General features: G+C 37.0%; 1 pseudogene; it reads right to left on the bottom strand.

Moving 5' to 3' along the window:
* Positions 1 to 11,858: 11,858 nt before the first annotated feature.
* On the bottom strand, positions 11,859 to 12,471 carry LOC126061537 (high mobility group protein B1-like; annotated as a pseudogene).
* Positions 12,472 to 19,575: the final 7,104 nt, after the last annotated feature.

The raw sequence follows: 19,575 nt of genomic DNA, 5'->3' as shown, positions 1-19,575 counted from the left end.
AACAGGCAAGAAAATACATACCATTTTTCCATTTACATGAAGTTCTAGACCAGGCAAAATGACAATAGAAATTAGAAAATGGATGCCTCTGGGACGGGGGTGTTTACTAGAAAAGGGTACAAAGAAAATCTCCAGAGTGACCGAAATGTTTTACGTCTTGTTCTAACTCCTCTGAGGCAGCTACATCTGCACAGAAAAGAATATCCACTCATTCCCACATTAGTGACTACAAATGAGAAAATTTACACCCAAGTATTTGGCAATCTGCTAAACCTCCAACAAATATAAGGGATTGTCAGGCATTTTTCACCATTAAAACCTAACATTACGTTTCATAACCATTATTTGAGAAATGAATCAAATCATTTATTCTAATCATTTCTTAAAAGTCTTATGTGCACTTAAATATGCCTATCAGAATGTGTTATGACACAAAGCTTTGTCAGAAAGTCATTACTTTTATTGCGTTAATCAAAGGAAGGATTTAGATTTCAGTGATAGTCTACCTTTTTCTTTAAGAGACTTGCATATAACCAACAAATCCAGTAGCTTTCATTGTAATCAGCAGCGGTTCTTTGAAAAAGTTCTTTCACAAAAGCCTCCCAGCAGATGCTCACATAATCAAGAATGTGTTCATTAGCTAAACATTAACACAACACAATACGTTAAGTAGATGTTTTCTTGGATTAAAAAACACATTCTCACACTGATTTGCTGGGATTTTACTGTTATAGATGCATGTAATCTTTTAGGGCAGCTGACAGTATTATTCAGCTAGAGCTCCTGAGTGAAGTTAACTCGTATTCTAGAAACTAAACACTTGATTTCAGATTTTTAAAATTATTTTTCCTATGATTTGCATTATGTTAGCCAAAATGTGAACCCAGATAAAAATATTATCATCAAATTATAAAATAATTTCTATTTTGTATTTTCATACATAAACAAGAGACATGTTACTTTCTTAAACTTCTTCTTGTCTATATTTAAATAAATTTGCTTTATTGAAAGCCTTAAAAATCCACTCATTTATCCCTTTTTCCTTTTTTTTCTATATAATGTCTACTCTTTCTGCTCACAATAATACAGTATTTTGGGGGCAGAGCATGGACGTCTTACTAACATATTGCTGAAAATGTAGAGGGCCAGTGGTAGGACTAATATCCCAGAAGAAGTTAAAATCAGAACCAAGGAATCTTCCAGTTTGATGCAAATCCTAGGCAGACATTGAAAGGTCCCCAGAAATGCCTGCAAGGTATGTCAGAATGAGTTGTGTCCAGTAGGGAACTTAGAGGTCAACCATAACCACCATTTCAGGGACTCTTAAGATGGTGTGGAAAACTTGGTGACATAGAGGTTAAGTGCTACGGCTGCTAACCAAGTGGTTGGCAGTTTGAATCCTCCAGGCGCTTCTTGGAAACTCTATGGGACAGTTCTGCTCTGCCCTATAGGGTCGCTATGAGTCAGAATCAACTCGATGGCAGTGGGTTTGGTTTTTTGGGTGGGTAACAGTGGGTTTGGTTCATGTTAAAGAAAAAAAAAAAAATTTTTTTTAACATGGTGGGGATTTTTTTTTTTTTTAGCTTTTTGTTTTGAAACAATTATAGATTCACATAATAAACATAGTATAGTGAGATTTCCAGTGCCTTCGCCCAGTTTACCTAATGGTAGTATCTCACGTAATTATAATGGATCATCAAAACCAGACAATTGAAGTCGGTATAATGTGTGTATAATTCTATGCCATTTTGTCACACATGTAGAATCATGTAATCACCAAGGTAATCAAGATACAGAATTATTCCATCACCATAAAGATCCTTGCGCTAACCATTTAGGTTCAAACCCACTACCTTTCCCACACTAGCTAGAGATTCACACGTTAATAGGATTCTAAGCCCTGTAGTGTTTAAGAGAAATCGGATTTCACTGAAGCTCACTAAAGAAAAACAAAACAAAATCCTAAGGGAATGGTTAGAGACCATTGTGTGGTTAGAGTTTGGCTTCTAGTGCCGGAAGACCGGGAATCTAGCCTTTCTAGGCCAATTCCTGACTGTATAATAGTGGAAGTTACTTAAATGCTATGAGTCAGGGTTTGTTCATTTTAACTCTAGCTTACAAAGTTATTTTGAGAGTTAGATTTTAAGATAAGTGTAAAACTGTGGGGTAAAATTTAAAGCAAATTCTATTGGGAGTTTCACCTTATTTTCTTGCTGCTGTTTAGCTGTAGCAGGCTAAGATACTCTGTGACCATTGCCCACCTGAACTAACCCAGTCCAAACTTGGAGTCCTGGTAAACCACCGTTGTCATGCACGCTCCAAACTCTGCACATTCCTTACCCTAGCTACAGTTTCCAAAGTGCCCACACCATCCTGCAAAGAAAAACAAAGTTCATGATATTAAATTATACAGAAAATGTTGATGGAACTGGATAATGTTGCATGGGGGTATTATTGGCTTGCTATTTTATCTTGCCATTGCTCCATAAATACATAAATAATTACATAATTTAGTTAAATTTATTTTATGATGAAGCAGCTACATGGGATCAGACAGAGGATGTGACCCATTGTGTCGGGACTGCCTCAGTCTAATAAGTAATTCATTTCACTTTCTCTATGGAGCACCGAATAAACCCCTAAACAAAAAATTTAAATTCTTAGGTATAGCCTTCTTCTCAGCTAAGAAAATGCAAAAATTGAAAATCACCCCACAGATGATCGAGATAAAATGTGTTACGTTTATCAAACCAGCCGTGAATGATGGTGGAGGGAACACTTGATATTAAATTGGAAGAACATGGTTCTGTTGTCATACTTGTGTCATTGTCTTATATTTTTTTTCTACAGGTATTTATGTAAATGGTAATTGTTATATTCACATATTCTCTTCTCAGAATCATTGGGGGATATTTGGAAAAATAGCATAACGATATTCTTACCCCAGTGTTAATTTAGGAAATTAAAAAAAAATCTTTATAAATAAATACAGATAATTCCTAAGTCACTTCAGTCTTTAAAAAGCCTTTCAAACATCTCAGCACAAAAAGGTAAGTGGAAAAATGAAACTGTAAACAACACACATCAAAAGGCATCAAAATGACAACACTAAACACTTAAAAAAAAAAAAAACACTTATCTATAATTATGTTGAATGCAAATGGACTAAAGGCACCAATAAAGAGACAGAGAGTCTCAGACTGGATAAAGAAACACGATCCGTCTATATGCTGCCTACAAGAGACACACCTTAGACTTAGAGACACAAACAAACTAAAACTTAAAGGATGCAAAAAAATATATCAAGCAAACAATAAGCAAAAAAGAAGATGAGTAGCAATATTAATTTCTGACAAAATAGACTTTAAACTTAAATCCACCACAAAGGATAAAGAAGGACACTACCTAATGATAAAAGGGACAATTGACCAGGAAGATATAACCATGTTAAATATTTATGCGCCCAATGACAGGGCTGCAAGATACATAAACCAAATTTTAACAGAACTGAAAAGTGAGCTAGACTCCTCCACAATTATTGTAGGAGACTTCAACACACCACTTTCGGAGAAGGACAGGACATCCAGTAAGAAGCTCAATAGAGACACGGAAGACTTAATTACAACAATCAACAAACCTGACCTCATTGATTTATACAGAACTCTCCACCCAACTGCTACAAAGTATACTTTTTTTTCTAGTGCACATGGAACATTCTCTAGAATAGACCACATATTAAATCATAAAACAAACCTTTGCAGAATCCAAAACATCAAAATATTACAAAGCATCTTCTCAGACCACAAGGCCATAAAAGTGGAAATCAATAACAGAAAAACTAGGGAAAAGAAATCAAATACTTGGAAACTGAATAATACCCTGCTCAAAAAAGACTGGGTTATAGAAGACATTAAGGAGGGAATAAGGAAATTCATAGAATGCAACGAGAATGAAAATACTTCCTATCAAAACCTCTGGGACACAGCAAAAGCAGTGCTCAGAGGCCAATTTATATCGATAAATGCACACATACATAAAGAAGAAAGAGCCAAAATCAGAGAACTGTCCCTACAACTTGAACAAATAGAAAGTGAGCAACAAAAGAATCCATCAGGCACCAGAAGAAAACAAATAATAAAAATTAGAGCTGAACTAAATGAATAAGAGAACAGAAGAACAATTGAAAGAATTAACAAAGCCAAAAGCTGGTTCTTCAAAAAAATTAACAAAATTGATAAACCATGGGCTAGACTGACTAAAGAAATACAGGAAAGGAAACAAATAACCCGAATAAGAAAAGAGATGGGCCACATCACAACAGACCCAACTGAAATTAAAAGAATCGTATCAGATTATTAAGAAAAATTGTACTCTAACAAATTTGCAAACCTAGAAGAAACGGACGAATTCCTGGAAAAACACTACCTACCTAAACTAACACAATCAGAAGTAGAACAACTAAATAGACCCATAACAAAAAAAGAGATTGAAACGGTAATCAAAAAAGTCCCAACAAAAAAAAGCCCTGGTCCGGATGGCTTTACTGCAGAGTTCTACCAAACTTTCAGAGAAGAGTTAACACCACTACTACTGAAGGTATTTCAAAGCATAGAAAATGACGGAATACTACCTAACTCATTCTATGAAGCCACCATCTCCCTGATACCAAAACCAGGTAAAGACACCACAAAAAAAGAAAATTACAGACCTATATCCCTCATGAACATAGATGCAAAAATCCTCAACAAAATTCTAGCCAATAGAATTCAACAACATATCAAAAAATTAATCCATCATGACCAAGTGGGATTTATACCAGGTATGCAAGGCTGGTTTAATATTAGAAAAACCATTAATGTAATCCACCACATAAATAAAACAAAAGACAAAAACCACATGATCTTATCAATTGATGCAGAAAAGGCATTTGACAAAGTCCAACACCCATTTATGATAAAAGCTCTCACCAAAATAGGAATTGAAGGAAAATTCCTCAACAGAATAAAGGGCATCTATACAAAAAAAAATATACAAAGCCAATAGCCAACATCACTCTAAATGGAGAGAGCATGAAAGCATTTCCCTTGAGAACGGGAACCAGACAAGGATGCCCTTTATCACTGCTCTTATTCAACATTGTGCTAGAGGTCCTAACCAGAGCAATTAGGCTAGACAAAGAAATAAAGGGCATCCGGATTGGCAAGGAGGAAGTAAAATTATCTCTATTTGCAGATGACATGATCTTATACACAGAAAACCCTAAGGAATCCTCCAGAAAACTACTGAAACTAATAGAAGAGTTTGGCAGAGTCTCAGGTTATAAGATAAACATACAAAAATCACTTGGATTCCTCTACATCAACAAAAAGAACATCGAAGAGGAAATAACCAAATCAATACCATTCACAGTAGCCCCCAAGAAGATAAAATACTTAGGAATAAATCTTACCAAAGATGTAAAAGACCTATACAAAGAAAACTAGAAAGCATTACTACAAGAAATTCAAAAGGACATACTTAAGTGGAAAAACATACCTTGCTCATGGATAGGAAGACTTAACATAGTAAAAATGTCTATTCTACCAAAAGCCATCTATACATACAATGCACTTCCGTTCTAAATTCCAACGTCATTTTTTAATGTGATAGAGAAACAAATCACCAACTTCATATGGAAGGGAAAGAAGCCTTGGATAAGCAAAGCATTACTGAAAAAGAAGAAAGTGGGAGGCCTCACTCTACCTGATTTCAGAACCTATTATACAGCCACAGTAGTCAAAACAGCCTGGTACTGGTACAACAACAGGCTCATAGACCAATGGAACAGAATTGAGAACCCAGATATAAATCCATCCACATATGAGCAGCTGATATTTGGCAAAGGCCCAGTGTCAGTTAATTGGAGAAAAGATAGTCTTTTTAACAAACGGTGCTGGCAGAACTGGATATCCATTTGCAAAAAAATGAAACAGGACCCATACCTCACACCATGCACAAAACCTAACTCCAAGTGGATCAAAGACCTAAACATGAAGACTTAAACGATAAAGATCATGGAAGAAAAAATAGGGACAACCTTAGGAGCCCTAATACAAGGCATAAACGGAATACAAAACATTACCAAAAATGACGAAGAGAAACCAGATAACTGGGAGCTCCTAAAAATCAAACACCTATGCTCATCTAAAGACTTTACCAAAAGAGGAAAAAGACCACCTACAGACTGGGAAGGAATTTTCAGCTATGATATCTCCGACCAGCGCCTGATCTCTAAAATCTATATGATTCTGTTAAAACTCAACCACAAAAAGACAAACAACCCAATCAAGAAGTGGGCAAAGGATATGAACACGCACTTCACTGAAGAAGATATTCAGGCAGCTAACAGATACATGAGAAAATGCTCTCGATCATTAGCCATTAGAGAAACGCAAATGAAAACTACAATGAGATTCCATCTCACTCCAACAAGGCTGGCATTAATCCAAAAAACACAAAATAATAAATGTTGGAGAGGCTGCGGAGAGATTGGAACTCTTATACACTGCTGGTGGGAATGTAAAATGGTACAACCACTTTGGAAATCTGTCTGGTGTTATCTTAAACAGTTAGAAATAGAACTACCATACAACCCAGAAATCCCACTCTTCGGAATATACCCTAGAGAAACAAGAGCCTTCACACAAACAGATATATGCACACCTATGTTTATAGCAGCTCTGTTTACAATAGCAAAAAGTTGGAAGCAACCAAGGTGTCCATCAACGGATGAATGGTTAAATAAATTGTGGTATATTCACACAATGGAATACTACACATCAATAAAGAACAGTGACGAATCTGTGAAACATTTCATAACATGGAGGAACCTGGAAGGCATTATGCTGAGCGAAATTAGTCAGAAGCAAAAAGACAAATATTGTATAAAACCACTATTATAAGATCTTGAGAAATAGTATAAACTGAGAAGAACACGTATTTTTGTGGCTACGGGCGGGGAGAGGAAGGGAGGGTGGGAGAGGGTTTCTTACTGATTAGTTAGTAGATAAGAACTGCTTCGGGTGAAGGGAAGGACAATACTCAATACATGGAAGGTCAGCTCAACTGGACTGGACCAAAAAATAAAGAAGTTTCCGGGATAAACTGAAATCTTCAAAGGTCAGCGGAGCAAGGGCAGGAGTTTGGGGACCATGGTTTAAGGGGACTTCTAAGTCAATTGGCAAAATAATTCTATTATGAAAACATTCTGCATCCCACTTTGAAATGTGGCATCTGGGGTCTTAAATGCTAACAAGCAGCCATCTAAGATGCATCAATTGGTCTCAACCCACCTGGATCAAAGGAGAATGAAGAACACCAAGGTCACACGATAACTAAGAGCTCAAGAGACAGAAAAGGCCACATGAACCAGAGACCTACATCATCCTGAGACCAGAAGAACTAGTTGGTGCCTGGCCACAACCAATGACTGCCCTGACAGGGAGCACAACAGAGAACCCTTGAGGGAGCAGGAGATCAGTGGGATGCAGACCCCAAATTCTCACAAAAAGACCATACTTAATGATCTGACTGAGACTAGAGGAATCCCGGCGGTCATGGTCCCCAAACCTTCTGTTGGCCCAGGACAGAAACCATTCCCAAAGACAACTCATCAGACATGAAAGGGACTGGACAGTGGGTAGGAGAGAGATGCTGATGAAGAGTGAGCTATTAGTATCAGGTGGACACTTGAGACTGTGTTGGCATCTCTTGTCTGGAGGGTGGATGGGAGGATAGAGAGAGTTGGAAGCTGGCAAAATTGTCACGAAAGGAGAGACTGGAAGGGCAGACTCATTAGAGGGAGATCAAGTGGGAGTACGGAGTAAGGTGTATATAAACTTATATGTGACAGTTTGACTTGATTTGTAAACGTTCACTTGAAGCTCAATAAAAGTTAATTAAAAAAAAAAAAAAAAGCCTTTCACACACCCCAGTTCACTGATGACATACCCTTTCCCAGGGAGCTCATATAAGATTTTGGGGTTGCCTGCTATGCTTAGATCCAACAGCATTCCTACTCAGTTTCCTAAAAATCCCCTGAATGTAGGACTGCAGATTTAGCAAACACAAATACAGAACATTCAGAAAAATGTGTATTGCAGATAAACAGCAGAGTTTCTCTCTTTCCTTTCTTTTTTTTTTAAGTGTAAGCATGTCCCAAACATTGCATGGGAAATCATTTTCCAAAAAAAAAAAAAAAACAAACTTTTTTTTCATTGTTTTCTCTAAATCACAATGTAGCTAGGCATCCTGTATTTTACCTGACAGCCCTACCTGAATGGGCTGATTTTAGGTACTCCCCATTTCTGTACCCAAAAACAGTTGTAATTAATCTACCTTCAGGCAGATATATTGCACATCACATCTCTGGAGCGAGTCTTCTCACATGGGGTGGACCAAGTTGCCAGGGCAAATACACCGTCTCAGTGAGGCTCTAAGGAAACTTTGGAAACCCTGGTGGTGTAGTGCTTAAGAGCTACTGCCGCTAACCAAAAACCAGAATTTCAAATCCACCAGGAGCTCCTTCCGCCAAGTGTCTGTCAGTTCTTCGTACCTGTGGGGTCTTGCGTGTGGCTGTGATGCTGGAAGCTATGCCACCGGTATTCAGATACCAGCAGGGCCACCCATGGAGGACAGGTTTCAGCTGAGCTTCCAGACTAAGACAGACTAGGAAGAAGGACCCAGCAGTCTACTTCTGAAAAGCATTAGTCAGTGAAAACCTTATGAAGAGCAGTGGAACATTGTCTGATATAGTGCTGGAAGATGAGCCCCCCAGGTTGGAAGGCACTCAAAAGATGACTGGGGAAAAGCTGCCTCCTCAAAGTAGAGCCGACCTTAATGACGTGGATGGAGTAAAGCTTTCAGGACCTTCATTTCCTGATGTGGCGTGACTCAAAATGAGAAGAAACAGCTGCAAACATCCATTAATAATCAGAACCTGAATCTAGGAAAATTGGAAATCGTCAAAAGTGAAATGGTATGCATAAACATCGATATCCTAGGCTGGACTTTATGAAGAAGAACGGGGCATCAGGATTGGAGGAAGACTCATTAACAGCCTGCATGATGCAGATGACACAACCTTGCTTGCTGAAAGTGAAGAGGACTTGAAGCACTTACTAATGAAAATCAAAGACCACAGCCTTCAGTATGGATTGCATCTCAACATAAAGAAAACAAAAATCCTCACAACTGGACCAATGAGCAGCATCGTGATAAACGGAGAAAAGACTGAAGTTGTCAAGGATTTCATTTTACTTGGATCCACAATGAACAGCCACGGAAGCAGCAGTCAAGAAATCAGAAGACGCATTGCATTGGGTAAATCTGCTGTAAAAAAAACAAACTGTAAAGGACCTCTTTAAAGTGTCGAAGAGCAAAGATGTCACCTTGTAGACTAAGGTGCACCTGACTCAAGCCATGGTATTTTCAGTCACATCATATGCATGTGAAAGCTGGACAATGAATAAGGAAGATTGAAGAAGAATTGATGCCTTTGAATTGTGGTGTTGGCAAAGAATATTGAATATACCATGGACTGCCAAAAGAACAAACAAATCCGTCTTAGAAGAAGTACAAGCAGAATGCTCCTTAGAAGCAAGGATGGCGAGACTGCAACTTGCATACTTTGGGCATGTTGTCAGTAGGGATCAGTCCTTAGAGAAGGACATCATGCTTGGCAGAGTACAGGGTCAGCGGAAAAGAGGAAGACCCTCAACGAGGTGGATTGACACAGGGGCTGCAACAATGAACTCAAGCATAACAAGGATTGAGGATGGCTCAGGATTGGGCAGTGTTTCGTTCTGTTGTGTATAGGGTCACTATGAGCTGGAACCGACTCGACAGCACCTAACAACAACAACAGGCGCTCCTCGGAAACTCTATGGGCAGGTCTACCCTGTCCTGTAGGGTCGCTATGAGTCAAAATCAATTCCTACTCAACAGCAATGAGTTTTTTTTTTTTTTCTTTCTTTCTTTTAATGAAACTTTATTGCCTTCCTAGGTTGCTTTATCGTCGTCTTTTTTCCTGCACGTGATAGACAGAGCTATCTCAGAACCAGCAAAATACACTTCTTACTTACCACTTACTGTGTGACATTAAACAAACACAAGCAGTTACATTTTCCCTAATTGTAATGTGAGGATGCTGGATTTAATAATATCTAAGGTTTCCCCCTGGTCAAACATTCTTTACTATTTTGTTTTAGGTCAAAGTTTACAGCATGAATTAGTTTCACATTCAAAAATTTATACACAAATTGTTTTGTGAAATTGGTTGCGATCCCTGAAATGAAATGTGTCTGCACTGCCCCCTCCCTTCCTTCTCGTTGGGTTCCCCATGTCCATTCACCCAGGTTTCCTGTCCCTTCCTGCTTTCTCAGCTTTGCTTTTGGGCAGGTGTTGCATATACTTGATTGAACTAAGGAGCACATTCCTCACGTGTGCCATTGTTCGTTTTATAGGCCTGTCTAATCTTTGGTTGAAAGGTGGGCTTGTGGAGAGGCTTCAGGTCTGAGTTAGCAGGGTGTTTGGGGGCCATAGACTCGGAGCTTACTCCAGTCTCTATCAGACCAGTAAGTCTGGTCTTTTTTTGTGAATCTGAATTTTGCTCTACATTTTTCTCCAGCTCTGTCTGGGGCCCTCTATTGTGATCCCTGTCAGAGTGGTCAGTGGTGGTAACTGGGCATCATCTAATTCTTGTGGGCCGAGGCTGGTAGAGGCTTGGTTCATGTGGTCCATTAGTCCTTTGGACTAATATTTTCCTCGTGTCTTTGGTTTTCCTCATTCTCCTTTGCTCCAAACCTGGTGGGACAGTAGATGTACCTTAGATGGCCACTGGCAGGGTTTTAAGACTTCAGATGCCACTCACCAAAAAAAAAAAAAAAAAAAACTCTTTATGAACTGTTATGCCAAATGACCTAAGTCTCCTGAGACCATGGTCCCAGCCCTCTGACCCAGTAACTCAGTCCCTCGAGGTGTTTAGATGTGTCCAGGAAGCTTCTATGACTTTGCTTTGGTCAAGTTGTGCTGACTTCCCCTATATTGCATGTCATCTTTCCCTTCATCACATTCTGTGGTTTTAACCCCCTTATCATGTGATAATTACAAATAAAACAATTAAAAAAATTAACATATGTGGAAAATAACCTAGGTATTTTTTGTTACTGCTTATTGTTACCCCCATGTTTTAAAAAATCTTAAAATCTTAACCCGTTTTCACTTTTTAAAATGAAATGTATTTTTTCTCTCTTTAACTTCCTGTGTCCCTCCCTCTCTCCCTCCTTTCCTTCCTTCCTTAATTTATTTATTAGTATTTAAGAAAGTTTCTGCGTTCATTTTTTTAATAAAAAAATTGTATTTACTTGGAAGCATTCAGAATGTCTACAAAACGGCTGCAACCTTTTTTTTTTTTTTAAATTACAGAGTGGTATTCAGTTAACAGAACAATAATTATTTGGTATAAGCTGCATCAGAGACAGCTGAAGATGAAAAAACTATCATCTCCATATATAATTAATTCGTGCTGTGCACCAACAAGCTCCTGCTTTGAATTTCCATGCCGATTTTCAACCCCTACACCGTTACCAGGTAAGATTAGTGGCTATTGAAAATACCACTAGGACAGGGCTATCTAAAGACACATTTGGTAGTGTGTTAACTATACAAAAAAAGACACTCTACAACTTAAAAACAAATCTTACACGGCCTTGGATTTCAATTATTTTATTTTTTTTTCTTTAAACGGAGTGAGTTGTATACAGGGGTTAAACACTTTATAGACAAGAAAAAAAAAAAAAAAAAACTCCGTCAGCACCAACTTATTTATCATCATCATCTTCGTCTTTTTCCTCCTCTTCATCGTCCTCATCTTCTTTATCCTCCTCCTCTTCCTTCTTTTCCTTGCTTTTCTCAGCCTTGACAACTCCCGTTTTGGCTGCATAAGGCTTTCGTTTAGCCTGGGATGCGGCAATGTCCTTTTCGTATTTCCCCTTCGGCTTAGCCAGGCCTTCTTCTCATAAGGCTCCTTGTCATCAGCAGCAGTATTCGTCCACGTTTCTCCGAGTTTCTTCACAACGTTACCAAAGGCCACGACACTCGCCTTTGATTTTTGGGCGATACTCAGAACGAAAGAAGAAAAAGGCCTAGGAGGCCTCTTAGGTGCATTGGGATCCTTGAACTTTTTCTTTGCTTCCCCTTTAGGAAGGATATAGGTTTTCATTTCTCTGTCATAATGGGCCTTGTCCGCCTTTGCCATGTCTTCACATTTTGCCTTCTCTTTAACAGACATGATCTTCCACCTCTCTGAGCACTTATTAGAAAATTCTGAAGAGGTGACTGGTGCATCTTCTTGTGCTCCTACTGGCAAGTTTGCACAGAAAATGCATGCGATGGCATTTCACCTCTCGGCTTCTCAGGATCTCTTTTACCCATGTGTGGTTATTTTTCGTCTGGGAGGCACAGACTCACCCAATGCCCTCTGGCTCTGCCTGGCTGAGCAACGTCTCTATGGAGCTCAATGTACAGCAATGCCTGTTATTATTTTTTTTAATAATATCTTATTAAGTTTTTGGTGAAAGTTTGCACAAGTTAAGTTTCCATTTGACACTTTCCACACAATTTGTTCAGTGACATAGTTACACTTATCACAATGTGTCAGCATTCTCTTTAATTGTGTTCCATTTGTTCCTTTTCTAGTACTCTACTTGCCCTGCCCCCTTATCTTTTCAATTTGCTTTTGAGTAATTGTTGACCTTTTAGTCTCATACTGCTGGTAGTTAAGCAGGGCACTGATCTTACAGGTAATATCCTTTATTTTGTGTGCCACTCTGCTATTTCACCAAAGGATGATCTACCTTGGGGGATAGGCTCAGGTCTAGGTTTAAAGAGCATCTCAGGGCGATAGCCTCAGGGAGTTTTCTGTTCTCTGCTGTTCCAGTTTGTCTGGCTTTTTAAAATATGAACTTGAGTTCTGCTCTGAATTTTTCTCCAATTCTATCCGGGACCAACTATTGTAACTGCGGTCAGAGTGGTCTGTGGTGGTAGCCAGGAACCATCTAATTTGTCTCATCTCAGGTTAGATGAGGTCGTGGCTCGTGTAGACTTGTATACCAATTTGCCTGTACCTATCAGTGCTCAAACACTCGTTTTTCTTTGGTGGTGCTGTGCACACCACATCCATATTCTACACCACTTTTCCCGTCACCAAAACTAAGAGTCTCTACTGTATATTTTTCACATCTCCCTCCCTGGTAGCACCAATGAGCATTGGTCTCTCTATATTTGTCTATTCTTGTCTTATAAAAGAGGGATTATACAATGTCCATACATGCTTGTCTTATTTCACTTAGCATCATGGGCTCCAGGTCCATCGATGTTATAATATGTTTTGCGGACTCATTGTGGTTCTTCATGGTTTTGTAGTATTCCATTGTCTGTATAGACTCATAGTGACCCCTATAGGGTCTATGAGTCGGAATCAACTTGACAGGACTGGACTTGGTTTTTTCTGGGTATTGTATGTATGTACCAAAATTTGCTTATCTATTCATACATTGGTGGACACTTGGGTTGCTTCCATTTATTTGATATTGTAAATAAAGCAGCAAGGAACACAGGTGTGCACATGTCTGTTACTGTCATTAATTTTAGTTCTCAAGGGTATGAGCCCTTGTGGCACAGTGGTTAAGTGCTTGGCTGTTAACCAAAATGTAGGTGGTATGAATCCACCAACCACTCCTTGAAAACTATAAGGCAGTTCTACTCTGTCCTATAACCAAACAGGTTTGGTTTTTGGTTTTTTGAAGAGTAGGCACCTATGAGTGGTATTGCTGGAACATAGGTAGTTCTATTTATAGTTTTTTGAGAAACCACCATACTGTTTTCCATAGTGGTTATAACATTTTACAGTCCCACCAGCAATGGATAAGGGTTTCAATTCCCCAGCATCCTCACCAACATTTAATATTATCTGTTTTTTTAATCAGTCATTTTACCTGGGGTAAAATGGCATCTCATTGTAGTTTTGATTTGCATATTTCTAATAGCTAATGATCATGAGCATTTTTTATATATTTTATATATTTGTTGACTTATTGAATGTCCTTTTTGGTAAAGGTTCTGTTCATGTCCTTTCCCCAAAGATTTTTTGCTGAAGATTTTTTCCAGTTTGTAGGTTGTCTATTTTCTCTTTTAATAAAGTCTTTGATGAGCATAGTTTTTAATTTTTATGAGGTCCTATTTATCTATTTTGTCTTCTATTCATGTATTTCTTGTTATGTTTGTTATCATATTTTTACAAATTACTAAGCATGATATTTTTCTCCCTGTTTTCTTCCAGGAATTTAATGGTTTTAGGTTTAACATCTAGGTCTTTGATCTATTTTCAGTTAGTTTTTGTGTATAGTATGAGGTATGTGTACTGTTTCATTTTTCTGTATGTGGATATCCAGTTTTGCCAGCACCGTTTATTAAAGACTGTTCCTGCCCTACTGAATGGATTTTGACTCTTTGTTGAAAATCAGTTGTCCATAGATAAAAAAAAAAAAAAAAAATTTTTTTTTCATAGATGGCTGGGTTTAATTCTGAGTTCTGTGTGTCTATCCTTGAACCAATACCAGGCTGTTTTGATTACAGTGGCTGCATAGTATGTTTTGATATTAAGGAGTGTGAGGACTCCTACTTTGTTCTTTTTCTTCAATACTGCTTTGGCTAGTCAGAATTTCTTTCCTTTCCATACAAAGTTGGTCGTTAGTATTTCCATTTCAGTAAAGAATGTTGTTGGGATTAGTACTGGTATTGCATTGAATCTGTAGATCGCTTTAGATATAATTGAGATTTTTATTATACTAAGTCTTCCAAACCACGAGCATGGAATGCCTTTCCATTTTTGTAGATCCCTTGTAGTTTTTGTAGTAGTGTTTTAAAATTTTCATTTTTCAGGTCTTCTATGTTCCTGTTTAATTCCTAGGTATTTTATCAATTTCAGAGCATTGTAAATGGTATTGTATTCTTGATTTCTTTTTCAGAGTAGTCTTTGTTAGCATAGAGGACCGCAGCTAATTTCTGTGTGTTGATCTTTTACCCTGCAATATTGCCAAATTCTTCTATTAGTTCCAGTGGTTTTCTTGTGGAATCTTTAGAGTCTTACGTGTATAAAAAAACTTTTTTTTTTTTTTCTTAGGATCAAGTTATCTCAAAATGGAGATAGTTTTACCTCTTCCTTTCTGTTTTGGATACTTTTTTATCTCTCTTTCTTGTCTTATTGCTCTGGCTAGGACTCCAGTACCATGTTGAATAAGAGTGATGATAATAGGTATCCTTGCCTTGTTTCCAGTCTCAGACTCCCAGCATTTTTCCTTTGAGTATAATGTTGGCTGTTGTTTTTCATATGTGTCCTTTATTATGCTGAGAAAATTCTCTCCTATTCCTATTTTGCTGAGGGTTTTTATCAGTAAATGGTGTTGAATTATATCAAATTCCTTTTCTGTATTGATTGAGATGATTATATGGTTCTTTTCCTTTGTTTTAATTATGTGGTAGATTACATCCATTGAATAATTGTTGAACCACCCTTATAATCCTTGTATGAATCCCATTTGTTCATGGTATATTATTTTCTTGATGTGTTGCTGAAGTCTGTTGGCTAGAATTGTGCTGAATATTTTCGTATTTATGTTCATAAGGAATATTGGTCTGTAACTTTCTTTTTTTTTTTTTTTTGATGTCTGCCTGGTTTAGGTGTCAGGGTTATGCTGGCTTCATAAAAAGAGTTTGGTAGTGTTACTTCCTCTTCTACGTTTTTGAAGAGATTGAGTAGGATTGGTGTCAACTGTTCTCTGAATGTTTGGTAGAATTATTCAGTGTAGACATTTGGCCCTGGGCTTTTTTTTTTTTTTAATTTAAATTTGCTGTGCTTTAAGTGAAAGTTTATAAATTTCTTTTTTGGCAATTTTTTGATGACATATTCAATCTCTTCTTTTGTAATGAATCTGCTTAAATTTTCTGCATCTGTTTGTGTTAGTGTGGTTAGGTAGTGTGTTTCTAGGAATTTGGCCATTTCATCTAGGTTTTCAAATTTGTTTGTGTACAGGTTTCCATAGCAGTCCAACCATTATGATTGTCTTTATCTCTGTTGGATCAGTTGTCATGTCACCAATTTCATTTTGATTTGCTTTTTTTTTTTCAATCTAGCTAAGGGTTTATTTTATTGACCCTTCCAGAGAGCTAGTTTATGGTTATATTGACTCTTTCTATTGTTTTTCTAAAATATATTTCATTCATTTCTGCCCTGATCTTTATTATCTCCTTTTTTCTGGTAACATTTGGCTTTTTTTGTGTGTTTCCTTTTCTATTTGTTCAAGTTGTCAGTTTAAGATAATGATTTTGGATATTTCTTATTTTTTAATGTAGGCACCTACTGTCATGAATTTCTGAGAACTTCTTCCACTGTGTCCCAAAGGTTTTGATATGTTGTGTTTTCATTTTTGTTTGATTCTAGGAATTTTTTAATATCACTTTTGATATCTTCTATGATTTTTTTATGACCCAATAGTTTTTTAGAGCTGTATTATTTTTTCCACATATTTATTTTTTTCTTATTTATCCTGTTGTTGACTTCTAGTTTCATATTGTCATCAATCTTGATTGATTTCAATCTTTTTAAATGTGTTGAGACCTGTTTTATGTCCTAGCATATGATCTCTTCTGGAAAATGATCCTTGTGCATTGGAGAAGCATGTGTATTGTTCCGATGCTGGATGGAGTGTTCTCTATATGTTTGTTAGGTCCAGTTGATTTATGATCTTATTTATGTTCTCAATGTCCTTGTTGATCTTTTTAGATGTTCTGTCTATAACTGAAAATGGTGTGTTGAATTTCTCTGCTATTATTGTGAGGATGTCTATTTCTTCTTTTGTATTAGTATTTGTTTCATATATTTTGGTGCATTGTGTTAGGTGCATGTATATTTATAATTGTTATGTTTTGCTGGACAGACCCTTTTATTAAGCTGGACAGACCCTTTTATTAAGCCGGACAGACCCTTTTATTAACATGTAATGTCCTTCTTTATCTTTTAATTTAAAGTCTATTTTATCCAATATTAGTATGGCCACCACTCTCTTTTTGTTTACTAGTTGGATGGAACATTTTTCTCCACCCCTTATTTTCAATCTCTTTGTGTCTTTATGTTCAAGGTGTTTCTCATAGACAGAAAACGATGGATCATGGTGGGTTTTTTTTTTTTTTTTAATCCATTCTGCTACTTTCTCTCTTTTGCATGGGGCATTTAGACCATTTACATTTAACGTTATTACTGAAAACAAAGTGTCTACCTCACTCACTTTGCTGTTTGTTTTTTAAGTGTTTCGTATCTTCTTTTTTTTTATTCTGATTTTTCTGTTTTTGTTTGTATTTGCCTGCTTTCTTGTGATGAACATTATTGCTAACTTCCTTCTTTTCTTCTGAATATTTCTTCTTGGTGATTCCTTAGTCGTTACCACATACGTTATGTTACACAACTTACAATTGCAACAACTTTTAACATATGAACAACAGTTAACGTGCAACCTTAACATAATAAATCTGTTCCTGATATGTTCCTCCCTCCCCCATTTCTGTTGGTGTGTCTCCATTAAAATCAATATACACCTTATATTTGATAAGTTTACTTTGTGCTTATTTCTACAAACTTGATTTTGTATTGTCGGTTATTGATTTTTTTCCCTGAAAAGATATACTTGATCCTTATGAGTGCCCATGCCATTGCGGTTTTTTAGAGATCTCTCTCTTATTTTTGGTTTATTAATTTTTCCCCCATGTATAGAAATGAGTGTTTATTTAACATTCTTGTCTTTCCATTTGGAATGTTCTCTTGAATCATGCTTGCAGAGCTGGTCTGGTGGTGGCAAATTCCTAAAACTTCTGTTTTTTTGGGAATGTCTTTATTTCTCCCTTGTTTTTGTATGACCACTTTGCTGGGTAAAGAATTCTTGGTTGGCAATTGTTTCCTTTCAGTCTTTTACATGTGTTTTTCCATTCTCTTCTGGCCTATAGAGTTTCTGAGGAGAAAACCACACTGATTCTTATAAATGCCCCCTGGTATGGTATATTGCATTTTTCTCTTGCTGTTTTCAGGATTCTTTTCTTGTCTCTGTTTTTCAAGAATTTTGTTAGGAGATGGTGTGGAGTTTATCTCTTCTAATTGGAGTTCATCTCTTCTAATTGGAGTTCGTATAGCTTCTTGTATTTCTAGGTTTGGTTCTCTGCTCAGGTCTGGGAAATTATCTTTAATTATCTCTTGGAAATTATTTCTGTGCCTTTATTGTTGTCATGGTGCTTTGGGATTCCAGTAATTCTAATGTTAGATTTCATAATTGAATCTTATATTTCCTTTTGGCTTTGTTCACTTTTCTTTGTTCTTTTGTCTTGTTTCTCTGGAGACTGGATAAGCTCAGTTTTTTTGTTTTTTTTTGTAACATCTTATTGTGTTTTTGGTAAGATTTACACAGCATTTTAAGTTCCCGTTCAACAATTTCTACACAAGTCATTCAGTGACATTGGTTACATTTTTTATAATGCATGAACATTCTTATTATTTCAATTCTGGATGTTCTGTTTCCATTAATCCAGTTTTCCTACCTCCTTACTTTCTCATCTTTATCTTAAAGTAATTGGTAATCATTTGGTCTCGTACAGGTGATTTTTAAAAGGCGCACAACACTTATGGGTGATATTCATTATTTTTTTAACCATTTTGTTGTTTAGCTGCAAGGTCACCTCAGGGGTTAGTTTAGGTTCAAGGTATGAAGATATCTTGAAGGAATAGTCTCAAGGAATTCTTCAGCCTAAACCAGTCTAGCAAGTTGATTTTGTGTGTGTGTGTGTGTCTGTCTGTGTGTTTTTTTTTTAGGAATTTGAGGTTCTGTTCCACATTTGTCTCCCATTCTATCAGGGTCCATCTATTGTGGTCCTGATTAGAATGGTCAGTAGCTGTAGCCAGGCACCATCTAGTTCTTCTGGGCTCTGGATAGATGAGGCTATGTTTGTGTAGATTATTTGTCCTCTAGACTAGTTTACTCTTTGAGTCTTTGATTTCCTTCTTTCTCTTTTGCTCTGGATAAGTAAGGACCAATATTTATATCTTACATGGCTGCTTACAAGGTTTTAAGGCCCCAGACACCACTCACCAAACTTGGATGTCGAACATAACTTTATGAACTGTAGTCATACATTGCTTATGAAATAGATTGTTATGTGATTTGGACATTGTGTTAACACCCTATTACAGCAGTCTCCAGGTTAAGAATGTCTGGCTTATGGACAACTTGTAGATAAGTTCAGATATTTTTTCTTCTAGTTCATATATTCTATCTTCTGTTTGTTCAACTCTATTGTTGAGTGTTTCTTCTGCTTTTTCCAATTCAGTTGCTTTATTCTTCAGTTCCAGTAGTTCTTTTTTTTTTTTTTCTTTTTTAAAAAATATTTTCAAGTTTCTTGTTGAGTCGATCATTTTGTTCCTCCAATTGTTTTCTGGTC

This window comes from Elephas maximus, chromosome 18 (genome assembly GCF_024166365.1).
Source record: "Elephas maximus indicus isolate mEleMax1 chromosome 18, mEleMax1 primary haplotype, whole genome shotgun sequence".
Lineage (NCBI taxonomy): Eukaryota > Metazoa > Chordata > Mammalia > Proboscidea > Elephantidae > Elephas > Elephas maximus.
The sequence above is the reverse complement of the archived record's forward strand: the minus strand, read 5'-3'. Positions and strand labels throughout refer to the sequence as shown.